The sequence below is a fragment of the Coregonus clupeaformis genome, chromosome 30, assembly GCF_020615455.1.
Source record: "Coregonus clupeaformis isolate EN_2021a chromosome 30, ASM2061545v1, whole genome shotgun sequence".
Lineage (NCBI taxonomy): Eukaryota > Metazoa > Chordata > Actinopteri > Salmoniformes > Salmonidae > Coregonus > Coregonus clupeaformis.
This window is the reverse complement of record NC_059221.1, coordinates 28,962,443-28,975,431: the sequence shown is the minus strand read 5'-3', so window position 1 is coordinate 28,975,431 and position 12,989 is coordinate 28,962,443. Positions and strand designations below refer to the sequence as shown.

The 12,989-nt window shown below is 41.3% G+C and overlaps 1 pseudogene; it reads left to right on the top strand.

Moving 5' to 3' along the window:
- LOC121546464 overlaps positions 1-12,989 on the top strand; it is an 85,747-nt pseudogene that overhangs the window by 22,128 nt on the left and 50,630 nt on the right.

The window sequence follows — 12,989 nt, the reverse complement described above, 5'->3', positions numbered from 1 at the left end:
TAAGTATTCAACCCCTTTGTTATGGCAAGCCAAAATAAGTTCAGGAGTACAAATTTGCTTAACAAGTCTCATAATAAGTTGAGTGGACTCACTCTGTATGCAATAATAGTGTTTAACATGATTTTTGAATGACTACCACATCTCTGTACCCCACACATACAATTATCTGTAAGGTCCCTCAGTCGAGCAGTGAATTTCAAACATCGATTCAACAACAAAGACCAGGGAGGTTTTCCAATGCCTCGCAAAGAAGGGCACCTATTGGTAGATGGGTAAAAATAAAATAAAAAGCAGCATCCCTTTCGTCATGGTGAAGTTATTAATTACACTTTGGATGGTGTATCAATACACCCAGTCACTACAAAGATACAGGCGTCCTTCCTAACTCAGTTGCCGGAGAGGAAGGAAACTGCTCATGAGGCCAATGGTGACTTTAAAACAGTTACAGAGCTTATTGGCTGTGATAGGAGAAAACTGAGGATGGATCAACAACATTGTAGTTACACCACAATACTAACCAAGTTGACAGAGTGAAAAAAAGGAAGCTTGTACAGCATAAAAATATTCCAAAACTTGCATCCTGTCTGCAACAAGGCATTAAAGTAATACTGCAAAAAATGTGGCAAAGTAATTAACTTTTTGACCTGAATACAAAGTGTTATGTTTGGGGAAAATCAAATACAACACATTACTGAGTACCACTCTCCATATTTTCAAACATAGTGGCGTCTGCATCATGTTATGGGTATGCTTGTAACCGTTAAGGACTGGGGAGTTTTTCAGGATAAAGCGAAACAGAATGGAGCTAAGCACAGGCAAAATCCTAGAGGAAAAACTGGTTCAGTCTGCTTTCCACCAGACACTGGGATATGAATTCACCTTTTAGCAGGACAATAACCTAAAACACAAGGCCAACTCTACACTGGAGTTGCTTACCAAGAAGATGGTGAATGTTGCTGAGTGGCCGAGTTACAGTTTGACTTAAATCTACTTGAATATCTATGGCAAGACCTGGAAATGGTTGTCTAGCAATGATCAACATTACATTTACTGGCATGGCAACAGCTATGTTGGACATTCCTGCAGTCAGCATGCCAATTGCACACTCCCTCAAAACTTCAGACATCTGTGGCATTGTGTTGTGTGACAAAACTGCACATTTTAGAGTGGCCGTTTATTGACCCCAGCACAAGGTGCACCTGTGCAATGATCATGCTGTTTAATCAACTTCTTGATAAACCACACCTGTCAGGTGGAGGGATTATCTTGACAAAGGAGAAATGGTTACTAATAGGGATGTAAACAAATTTGTGCACATCATTTTAGAGAAATAAGCTTTTTGTGCTTATGGAACATTTCTGGGATCTGTTATTTCAGCTCATGAAACATGGGAGCAACACTTTGCATGTTGTGTTTATATTTTTGTTCAGTGTAGTTTATTCTGCCTGCTCTTTGTAATTTTCCAAATGGATTAACAATTCCACTTGAAAGGAAATGTAGCTAGAAGAACTGTGTGATGCTTGGCTTGGAACACTAGAGTCAAAGCAAATTAACGTTGTCTTCAAGACGACATTAAAAACATTTTCGGGCCAACATTTCACTTGCCCATTTGTGCAACCACAAAGCACATACCACCAAATAGTTTTACAGTATGTGAAAAAAAATGTGATCCCTGGTTAAAGATTGAGTTTTGACATCCGTTCGAGTACTCGATTACTTGATTACTTATGCCCATCCTTATAAGCTGCAGTGGTGTTTGGAACGATCAAACGTGGGATTATGACCAAGCTTTTATATGGTTTACTCACCAGTGTGACCACAGACAGGTTGAGTTTCACAATTTAATTAAAAGTGTGAAATAGTTGGGTCACTTTAGTGCGTGCCAACCTGGCTGGAAGGCTTGACTTTTAGCCTTTTACAGAACAGGAGTATTGTGCCAGTTGGCTGGCAGAGTTGTACTTGCAATAGATATTATACCTTGGCTCTTCATAGAGGGAGCACTATAAATCATGATATATTCAATGATGATTATAGTTAATGAAAGCCACATTTGTTTTAGTAGATCATCTAATCAATCAATCTTTTCAAGAGGCCTTTCTTTCACCAGTCTTTCCAGCTCCATCTGCTTGGTCTGTTACATGATCTGTTTCTCTTGAACACTGAACATTTCTCAACACTTGAGATATCTTTGTGTAATAAATGTAAACATGCTTAAATATTCTATCTAGATCTATATAGAAACGTGATCTAAACTAATCTCTCTGCCTTAATCTTTGGATCTAATTTTCCACAACAACATGAATTAAACAAAAGTTATACATTTGACATTGGTGTCCCATTGAATGACTGTATGCACAGGTCACCGCCCTGCCTTATGACGAGAGATCCCTACCTGCCCTGCAGAGGAAGGGGGAGACGCCCCAGAGCCAGCCTGAGGAGTCCCCTCTCTCCCCTGGCCACCACCTTCCGTAGCCCTAGGTTGACCGGAGAGCCTGAGCCCCTCACAGAGAGGACCCAGAGAGATGCCAGCTTCCCAATTGAGGTGTATGGAGACGGACCGGTGAGATAAATACATGCAAGTACGTACGCATGCACACACAAACCCACACAATCACGCACGCACACACGAATACAGGCTGAAAAGCCCAGACTGAAAAACCCAGACCTTGCATGATGTGTGTCTCATAACCTGCCCAGAGAGTGACTGACTGACTTACTCTCCAATCCTCCCTCTGCACATCTGCCCCAGGTGGCTGGAGCCTATTCAAAAACCTGGTCCTACCGGGAAGATGCCCTGCTGGCTGTCTACAAGAAGCTGACGGAAGTATCGGCCGGGACACCCAAGGAGGAACTGAGGTCAAGAAGGCCCTCCAGGATAAAGTATCATCTGTGAGTTTCAAAAGGCACCGTGTTCGGTATTTGGGTGTATCCTAGATGGCATCGTATGAATAGGGTGCCATTTGGGACACATACACTCTCCCTATTTAGCCTAGGTGTGATAATTTACTGGCAGTTATGATGCCTGTGGGGTCGTGTTCTTTATCACTCAGAACAGTAGGTTTACATGTTCACCTTTTTAGTGTCTTTAACCACACTTGGCCCAGATTGAAGTTACATACAACATGTAGAACATGAAATAAGGGCTAGCTAGCTGCCCTATGTCACAGTGACTAACAGCTCTCTTGTTGCCTGGGGTTGATTTATGGAGGCCAACATTCAATCAAACCCACGCTGTGGGAAACCTGCACTGGGGGAGGTGATTATGGTTACCGTTTCACAGTAACGTGTTTTTATGAACAGAGAATAAGTGTGTGCACTGAGTAGTTTGTGAACAAAGACTAAATATTGCTCATGCCGTTTGAGAGGGTGGTTTGCACAGGGCATTTCCATTGAAAAGGACCCAACGTCAAATTCATAGGAGCATATCAAATTAGGTGTCAAATGAAAGCTAAGCATCTATATTTGGGGGAAATCAAGGCATTCATATGACATAAACCATTTCCATCTTAAAAATTAGGCATAAGTAAAGGCTTTGATTTCTGGATTAACAGATGGAAAAAGGGTCTTAGAAAACATCTGCCAGAAAAACTCTTAAAAGGTATCAGAAATGCATAAAAATACAATAATGTTGATGTAAAGACCCCTGCCAACTAATATTAACACTTATATTTAGTTTTTGAGAAATTATTTACCTCTGTAAGTTAAATAAATATTGCCTTGTAATTCCATTACCAAAAACCCACATTCTGTATCTTCTAATTCTCTCCCGCATGTGGAGAGAGGATAATGAAAGTTCACAGAAGTAACAAGTAATAGTATAAAACCCTTAGTGATTTTACTGATATCAATTTTGTTTATGAATTATTAATCGATTCAAACTCGTAATTCCGTTACCAAATTGGTAACGGAATTACTGCAACTGAATTGGCTACAATGGGAAATCATTATAGTCACAAAAAAACAGTTGGGTCACATGCTGCTGTCCTCCCTTCCACTGGCATACTGTTATTTTCAGCTCATAACTGTTTTCTTTGTGTTTCAAACGAAGAGTGTTAAAGCAGTCTGAGTCTGGACAACTCCCTCTCTCTTGCCCTCTCTCTCTGCCTCTCTCGCTCACTCTCCAGTTAATGTCACCTCTCCCAGCTCTTATTGACACCTACCCATGAGCCCCTTCTCTTTCCATTGACTTTAACCAGCATCCTCACCCACTGAGCACCGACCGACATCGGACGTCCATGGATGTTGAAAAGTAGTTAACATTTGGTTTGTCCATCCTGGACTTTATGTTAATGTCCACAGACGGACCGGACTAGACCAAATCTGAACCTATCATAGACGTATGTTTCACAAGTTTGGACAGCACAGTATTATACAGTGAGTAGAGCACAGTACAGTACTGAGTACAGTACAGCACAGTACTGTACAGTGAGTAGAGCACAGTACAGTATAGTGAGTATAGTACAGTCCAGTACAGTAAAGAAAAGTATTGTAGAGTAGAATAGAGTACAGTATATTGTACTGTACTCGACTGTACTGAACTACACTCTACTTTACTGTACTGAACTCTACTGTACTCTACTGTACTGAACTCTACTTTACCCTACTCTACTCTGCATTGCTGTGCAGTGCTGTTCTGTATTGTACTGCACTGTACACTACTGTGCTCTGCTGTGCTGGGCTGTGATGTCCAAACTTGTGAAACATGAGCTGAATGACATTCATATCCATAATTATGCATTTCTTTGTAGTACAGATAAGGGTCCTATGATGTAATACCCTTACCATAATTCCGTTACCGGGTGTAAATCCACTTCACTTACTGTAGTTCAATAACCAAAATATATTTTTTCAAACTCAAGCTGCCATGTCATAAAAACCGAGGGACATTTGACCGTAATTCTGTTACCAAAGTTTGCAACTGCACAAACTTCAGAAATATTTTGAATGTATTTGTTCTTGCTTAACCTACACAGCAGACAGAGGGAACATTTAACTTTTGTCTGTTTTGGTATGCAAATCATGCTCTTATTTGTGGACTTCCTTGTTTAGGGTGTTGGTTTTATGCACCTAACAAAGACTAGGCCTATTTACGTTTCCTAAAGTTGAGCGTGATGGTACCTGCTTTCTTCACGAAATGGATGGCATTATTTAGCATTGTATGATATTTGTGGCACTTTTCTCCTTGTGTTTGCTGAACTAATGTGATAGCTAGTCCCCCTTCGCCCTGCAAGTTCCCAGGGTTTTTCCCTTGAAAGTTTATATGACCAGAGCAATATAGAATGATTAAGTGAAGGAAAGGCCTTGTCCTTGTTTTTAAGGCAGGCAACCAATCACGTTATCTAGCTGTTGTTGCTGTCAGCTGAAAGTGGCTGGAGGATAAGCCGAAAGACAGTGGGTCAGGGTGAGAACCAGAGGCTGATGTTGGTTTCAGGCCTAGATAATGTCTAGAACAGTATAGTGAATGGTAAATGTTTAACCATGTCGGATTTCCCATGTTCCAAAAGTCAAAACTGAAGTCAATATGTAACGTGAATTAACATTAATTGTCACAAATATATAAATATTACAGTTCCATGAGACTGTACATTGTGTTAATTTCCAGAAAGATACAGTGGGGGAAAAAAGTATTTAGTCAGCCACCAATTGTGTAGGTTCTCCCACTTAAAAAGATGAGAGAGGCCTGTAATTTTCATCATAGGTACACGTCAACTATGACAGAAAAATTGAGATTTTTTTTCTCCAGAAAATCACATTGTAGGATTTTTTATGAATTTATTTGCAAATTATGGTGGAAAATAAGTATTTGGTCACCTACAAACAAGCAAGATTTCTGGCTCTCACAGACCTGTAACTTCTTCTTTAAGAGGCTCCTCTGTCCTCCACTCGTTACCTGTATTAATGGCACCTGTTTGAACTTGTTATCAGTATAAAAGACACCTGTCCACAACCTCAAACAGTCACACTCCAAACTCCACTATGGCCAAGACCAAAGAGCTGTCAAAGGACACCAGAAACAAAACTGTAGACCTGCACCAGGCTGGGAAGACTGAATCTGCAATAGGTAAGCAGCTTGGTTTGAAGAAATCAACTGTGGGAGCAATTATTAGGAAATGGAAGACATACAAGACCACTGATAATCTCCCTCGATCTGGGGCTCCACGCAAGATCTCACCCCGTGGGGTCAAAATGATCACAAGAAAAAAAATCCCAGAACCACACGGGGGGACCTAGTGAATGAACTGCAGAGAGCTGGGACCAAAGTAACAAAGCCTACCATCAGTAACACACTACGCCACCAGGGACTCAAATCCTGCAGTGCCAGACGTGTCCCCCTGCTTAAGCCAGTACATGTCCAGGCCCGTCTGAAGTTTGCTAGAGTGCATTTGGATGATCCAGAAGAGGATTGGGAGAATGTCATATGGTCAGATGAAACCAAAATATAACTTTTTGGTAAAAACTCAACTCGTTGTGTTTGGAGGACAAATAATGCTGAGTTGCATCCAAAGAACACCATACCTACTGTGAAGCATGGGGGTGGAAACATCATGCTTTGGGGCTGTTTTTCTGCAAAGGGACCAGGACGACTGATCCGTGTAAAGGAAAGAATGAATGGGGCCATGTATCGTGAGATTTTGAGTGAAAACCTCCTTCCATCACCAAGGGCATTGAAGATGAAACGTGGCTGGGTCTTTCAGCATGACAATGATCCCAAACACACCGCCCAGGCAACGAAGGAGTGGCTTCGTAAGAAGCATTTCAAGGTCCTGGAGTGGCCTAGCCAGTCTCCAGATCTCAACCCCATAGAAAATCTTTGGAGGGAGTTGAAAGTCCGTGTTGCCCAGCGACAGCCCCAAAACATCACTGCTCTAGAGGAGATCTGCATGGAGGAATGGGCCAAAATACCAGCAACAGTGTGTGAAAACCTTGTGAAGACTTACAGAAAACGTTTGACCTGTGTCATTGCCAACAAAGGGTATATAACAAAGTATTGAGAAACTTTTGTTATTGACCAAATACTTATTTTCCACCATAATTTGCAAATAAATTCATAAAAAATCCTACAATGTGATTTTCTGGATTTTTTTTCCTCATTTTGTCTGTCATAGTTGACGTGTACCTATGATGAAAATTACAGGCCTCTCTCATCTTTTTAAGTGGGAGAACTTGCACAATTGGTGGCTGACTAAATACTTTTTTTCCCCACTGTACATGGTGCCAAAATTTCCACAAAAATTGTTCACTCATGAAGCACTATTTTAGAACTGGTGAGGAAAGGTGTAAGGTTTTGGTGTGAATTGAAAAGGGATAGTTTATTGGCCAGATATGTTTACATTGGACATTCTACTGCTGTCACAGGCTTTGATTGACCATGCTCTCTGAGTGCTTTACACTGCAGCTAGTCACTTAGAGCTGCCTACCAACCGTTTACCGTGCACACACACTCTAGCCACCCCCCTAACAATGCTGCCCCTATCCCACTCACATTCCCACTACTCGCTGCTAGAGGTCTTTCCTTAAACAAATATTAGAGAGGATTGGTGACAACGCTGGCCTTGTAAGTTACAACCACTTTCCCTGACTTGTCCTGCAATGAGAAAGTAGGCCTCTAATCTACACAGTGATATTTTGGGGGGAATAAAATGTACAGTGCTGCTTGAAAGTATGTGAACCCTACGGGGCTGGTCATGATTTTTGCTATAAAATATTAAAATAAACATAAAATCCTTATCTAAACCCCAATTCGTAATAGACATTCCAAGTAAATGACAGAAACAAAAACAAAAAAATATATTTTCATTGTTTATTTAACAAAAGTGGTTTAACAGAAACTCAGATTTGATGTGTGCAAAAATATGTGAACCCCTTCAGTCAATAGCTTGTGGCACCTCCATTAGCAGCGATAACTTGGACTAAATGTCTCCTATAGCCAGTAATCAGTCTCTGACATCTGTTTAAGATGGATTTTTGCACACACCTCCTTACAGAACTCAGCCAATTGAGTGAGGTTTGAGGGGTGTCTGGCATGAACTGCCCACTTCAGGTCCTGCCACAGCATCTAGATTGGATTTAGGTCAGGACTTTGACTTTCTTCTTTCTTCTGAGCCATTCTTTGGTAGATTTGCTTGAATGCTTTGGGTCGTTGTCTTGTTGGAAGACCCATTTTCGGCCCAGCTTTAGCTCCTTGACTGATGGCCTGACGTTCTGTTCAAGAATCTCCTGGTATACCTCAGAATTCATGGTTCCCTTAATGATGTGGAGTCGTCCAGGTCCAGAGGAGGAAAAGCAGCCCCAGATCTTGACATTTTCATCACCATGCTTGACTGTTGGGATAAGGTTATTTTGGTGGTAGGCAGTGTTGGGTTTTCGCCAAACATAGCGGTGTTGATTGTGACCAAAAAGGTCAATTTTGGACTCATCTGTCCAGAGAATGGACTTCCAGAAACCTTCAGGTTTGTCCAGGTGGTCTCTGGCAAAGTTAAGACGGACAGTTTGGTTCTTTTTTGACAGTTTGGTTCTTATTGTTGAAGCATGCACAGTTACCTGAGATGCAGCAAGGGAGGTCTGCAAATCTCTAGATGTTATGTTTGGGTTGGCTTTTACCTGATTTATTATTGTTCTTGTGGCTCTTGGATATTTTGGAAGGGCGTCCACTTCTAGGCTGAGTTGCTGTCATGTTAAATGTTCTCCATTTGTAAATTATTTGCCTCACAGTGGACTGATGGAGCTCAAGTCTTCTTTAGATGATTTTATAGCCTTCCCTCGTCCTGATGTCCTCAGATCTCCTTTCCTCTGTATGGTGTGCTTTGCATTCACCTGGATGGGTAACACCAAACTGACTAGGTCTCTATTTATCAGAGTCCCGCCCAAACTCTTTCCTAACGATCTCTCCTTTGATTGGTTCATTTGGTAGCTGATTATTTAACTACCTGATTCTACTTACCTACTTGATTTAACCAATGCAACTTGGGGTTCACTTATTTTTGCACCTGCACTAATTCCTTTTTTAATTGTGTTTTTCTACTACCCGCATGATTTCCTCTACACCAACATATGGCATTGGTAAATATAAATCTGTTATGACAGATCAAAAAGACTGATTCTGATTTAAATGAAGATTTCATGGTAAATACTGGAAAAATCTGTATTTGCACAAGGGGTTCACATACTTTCAAGCAGCACTGTATATTTATTCTATGTGATTGCTTTATCAATTGATTGCTCAATGCTGGCTGATAGTAGGCTATAGGAACATCACAGTCTGAGTTGTATTGTATGACCTCTGGCTTCCAGATTACCAGGCCGTAATCACTAACAATGACCAAGCTGACTCAATAGTTGCCATGCTGGTTACTTTGTTTTGTGAACAATTGTTTATTGATTTGCAATAAGAAACCTATGGACAGACATATAAAACACAAAAAAACACAAACAATAAAAACGAGAATAAAACAGAAAGGAGGGAGGAAACCACTGAAGTTACAGTAAGTAAGTAGCCTTGTCTGAGCCAGAGTAGCTCATAGGGCAGGAACCTATTTCCTGTTTCTGTTGTGTGAGGCATCTTGATGTATACCCCCTGGACAGGACGCTAGTCTCTGTATGCTGAGTGCCAAGCAGAGAGGCATTAAGTCCCAAGTCTTTGGTATGACTCCACCGGGTGTCGAACCCCCAACCTTCAAATCTCAGGAAGGAAACTCTGCCACTGAGTTGACTAATGTTTTACAAACAAAAATAAAAACTAGAGTATGGCTCAGTTGGTAGAACATGGTGCTTGCAAAGCCAGGGTTGTGGGATCGATTCTCACGTGGGATCAGTACGAAAATGTAGGCACTCACTACTGTAAGTCACTCTGGATAAGGGATGGATCGAAATGTACAGAATGGTTACCTAGAGGAAAATGGGGGAAGGTCATGCTTTTTCAATTTAAATTGTAAATCTAGTCCAGGGGAGGTAAATGTAATTTATGAAATTTCAATATTTCTTAGCGTTTTAGAATTAGTTGCTTATTAGGCTATATATCGATGTGTGCCCGATGCCTTCCCTTAACTCTGATTCTCCGCTGGGCGCACAATATCAACTGCCCTTATGGGCAGTTTTGGGTGGTCTCAATCAAATGATCCATAGCCTATGGGCTATGAAGTGCATGCTCGGAGAAGCACAGAGCAAAGTTATATTTCTAAGATTGCTGCTGGGATGCTGCCTAACCAATGACTGTGCTGTGTAGGGCTACGGTGGCTGTTCAGGAGAGTCAAATGTTTCTTCCAAAAATAATTTTTGATTCGGCGTAGTCCCAAAAATGCACTATCTTGTGCGTGGACTAGCCTATGTTCTGTTCAGTTTGAGAAGTAGGACGTGAAGATGAGAAGAAGGACTGGAGGTCAACATTGATAGCTTGCTACTACTATAATTGAATTGATTAAAAACAATGTTTCTAGCCCATGATGTATTTATCAGAGTTATTGACCTCACAATCTAGATTAGAGTAATTTACATTGTTGTGCTAAAACTTGAAGCAGCAGCCGTGGCACAATTAATCGGAAATGGACAGCTCATGGTGCTGAAAGTAGACAAATTGGAGTAGGCATAATTCATTTCAACCGTCTTCATTTTAATTAGACTTTACTAACAACGAGGGCCTATTTCTTCTATTTCTTCCTATTTAAGAAATAAAGAGTTAGGCCTACCTGTTTGACAGACAAAATTAGACTATAGGCTGCTATATCCATAGATTTGTCGGTCAATTCCTCCACCCATCATGCACTCTTTTAAATAGCATACCTCCGTGTCAGTGAAGGGCTGTTAAGTTAAAACCAAGACTCGAAATTGAGGGGGTATGAGAGGGTGTGCCATAGGCCTACCTTTTTTATTAAAGAAAATGGCAAAAAGCACAGACCTACCCCTTGTTAGCTTAAGATTTTGAAGAAAATCAAACGGATCCGATTATATAATGTGATCTATAACAGCACTTTGGTCCACGATGCTTTATGCTAGAAACAAGCTGTCAAATCAAATCAAATGTTATTGGTCACATACACTTGTTTAGCAGATGTTATTGCGGGTGTAGCGAAATGCTTGTGCTTCTAGCTCCGACAGTGCAGTAATATCTAACAATTTCAAAACAAATACCCAATACACACAAATCTAGTAAGGAATGGAATTTAAGAATATATACATATATGGACAAGCAATAATAATAATAATAATAATAATAATAAATGACAGAGTGGGATGGACTAAGATACAGTAGAATATTATAGAATACAGTATATACAGTGGGGAGAACAAGTATTTGATACACTGCCGATTTTGCAGGTTTTCCTACTTACAAAGCATGTAGAGGTCTGTAATTTTTATCATAAGTACACTTCAACTGTGAGAGACGGAATCTAAAACAAAAATCCAGAAAATCACATTGTATGATTTTAAAGTAATTAATTAACATTTTATTGCATGACATAAGTATTTGATACATCAGAAAAGCAGAACATAATATTTGGTACAGAAACCTTTGTTTGCAATTACAGAGATCATACGTTTCCTGTAGGTCTTGACCAGGTTTGCACACACTGCAGCAGGGTTTTTGGCCCACCCTCCATACAGACCTTCTCCAGATCCTTCAGGTTTCGGGGCTGTTGCTGGGCAATACGGACTTTCAGCTCCCTCCAAAGATTTTCTATTGGGTTCAGGTCTGGAGACTGGCTAGGCCACTCCAGGACCTTGAGATGCTTCTTACGGAGCCACTCCTTAGTTGCCCTGGCTGTGTGTTTTGGGTCGTTGTCATGCTGGAAGACCCAGCCACGACCCATCTTCAATGCTCTTACTGAGGGAAGGAGGTTGTTGGCCAAGATCTCGCGATACATGGCCCCATCCATCCTCCCCTCAATACGGTGCAGTCGTCCTGTCCCCTTTGCAGAAAAGCATCCCCAAAGAATGATGTTTCCACCTCCATGCTTCACGGTTGGGATGGTGTTCTTGGGGTTGTAATCATCCTTCTTCTTCCTCCAAACACGGCGAATGGAGTTTAGACCAAAAAGCTCTATTTTTGTCTCATCAGACCACATGACCTTCTCCCATTCCTCCTCTGGATCATCCAGATGGTCATTGGCAAACTTTAGACGGGCCTGGACATGTGCTGGCTTGAGCAGGGGGACCTTGCGTGCGCTGCAGGATTTTAATCCATGACGGCGTAGTGTGTTACTAATGGTTTTCTTTGAGACTGTGGTCCCAGCTCTCTTCAGGTCATTGACCAGGTCCTGCCGTGTAGTTCTGGGCTGATCCCTCACCTTCCTCATGATCATTGATGACACACGAGGTGAGATCTTGCATGGAGCCCCAGACCGAGGGTGATTGACCGTCATCTTGAACTTCTTCCATTTTCTAATAATTGCGCCAACAGTTGTTGCCTTCTCACCAAGCTGCTTGCCTATTGTCATGTAGTCCATCCCAGCCTTGTGCAGGTCTACAATTTTATCCCTGATGTCCTTACACAGCTCTCTGGTCTTGGCCATTGTGGAGAGGTTGGAGTCTGTTTGATTGAGTGTGTGGACAGGTGTCTTTTATACAGGTAACGAGTTCAAACAGGTGCAGTTAATACAGGTAATGAGTGGAGAACAGGAGGGCTTCTTAAAGAAAACTAACAGGTCTGTGAGAGCCGGAATTCTTACTGGTTGGTAGGTGATCAAATACTTATGTCATGCAATAAAATGCAAATTAATTATTTAAAAATCATACAATGTGATTTTCTGGATTTTTGTTTTAGATTCCGTCTCTCACAGTTGAAGTGTACCTATGATAAAAATTACAGACCTCTACATGCTTTGTAAGTAGGAAAACCTGCAAAATCGGCAGTGTATCAAATACTTGTTCTCCCCACTGTACATATGAGATGAGTAGTGCAAGATATGTACCCGGGAAAGACGTGACTCCTATACTCCCGTGTAGCTCAGTTGGTAGAGCATGGCGCAAGCAACGCCAGGGTTGTGGGTTCGATT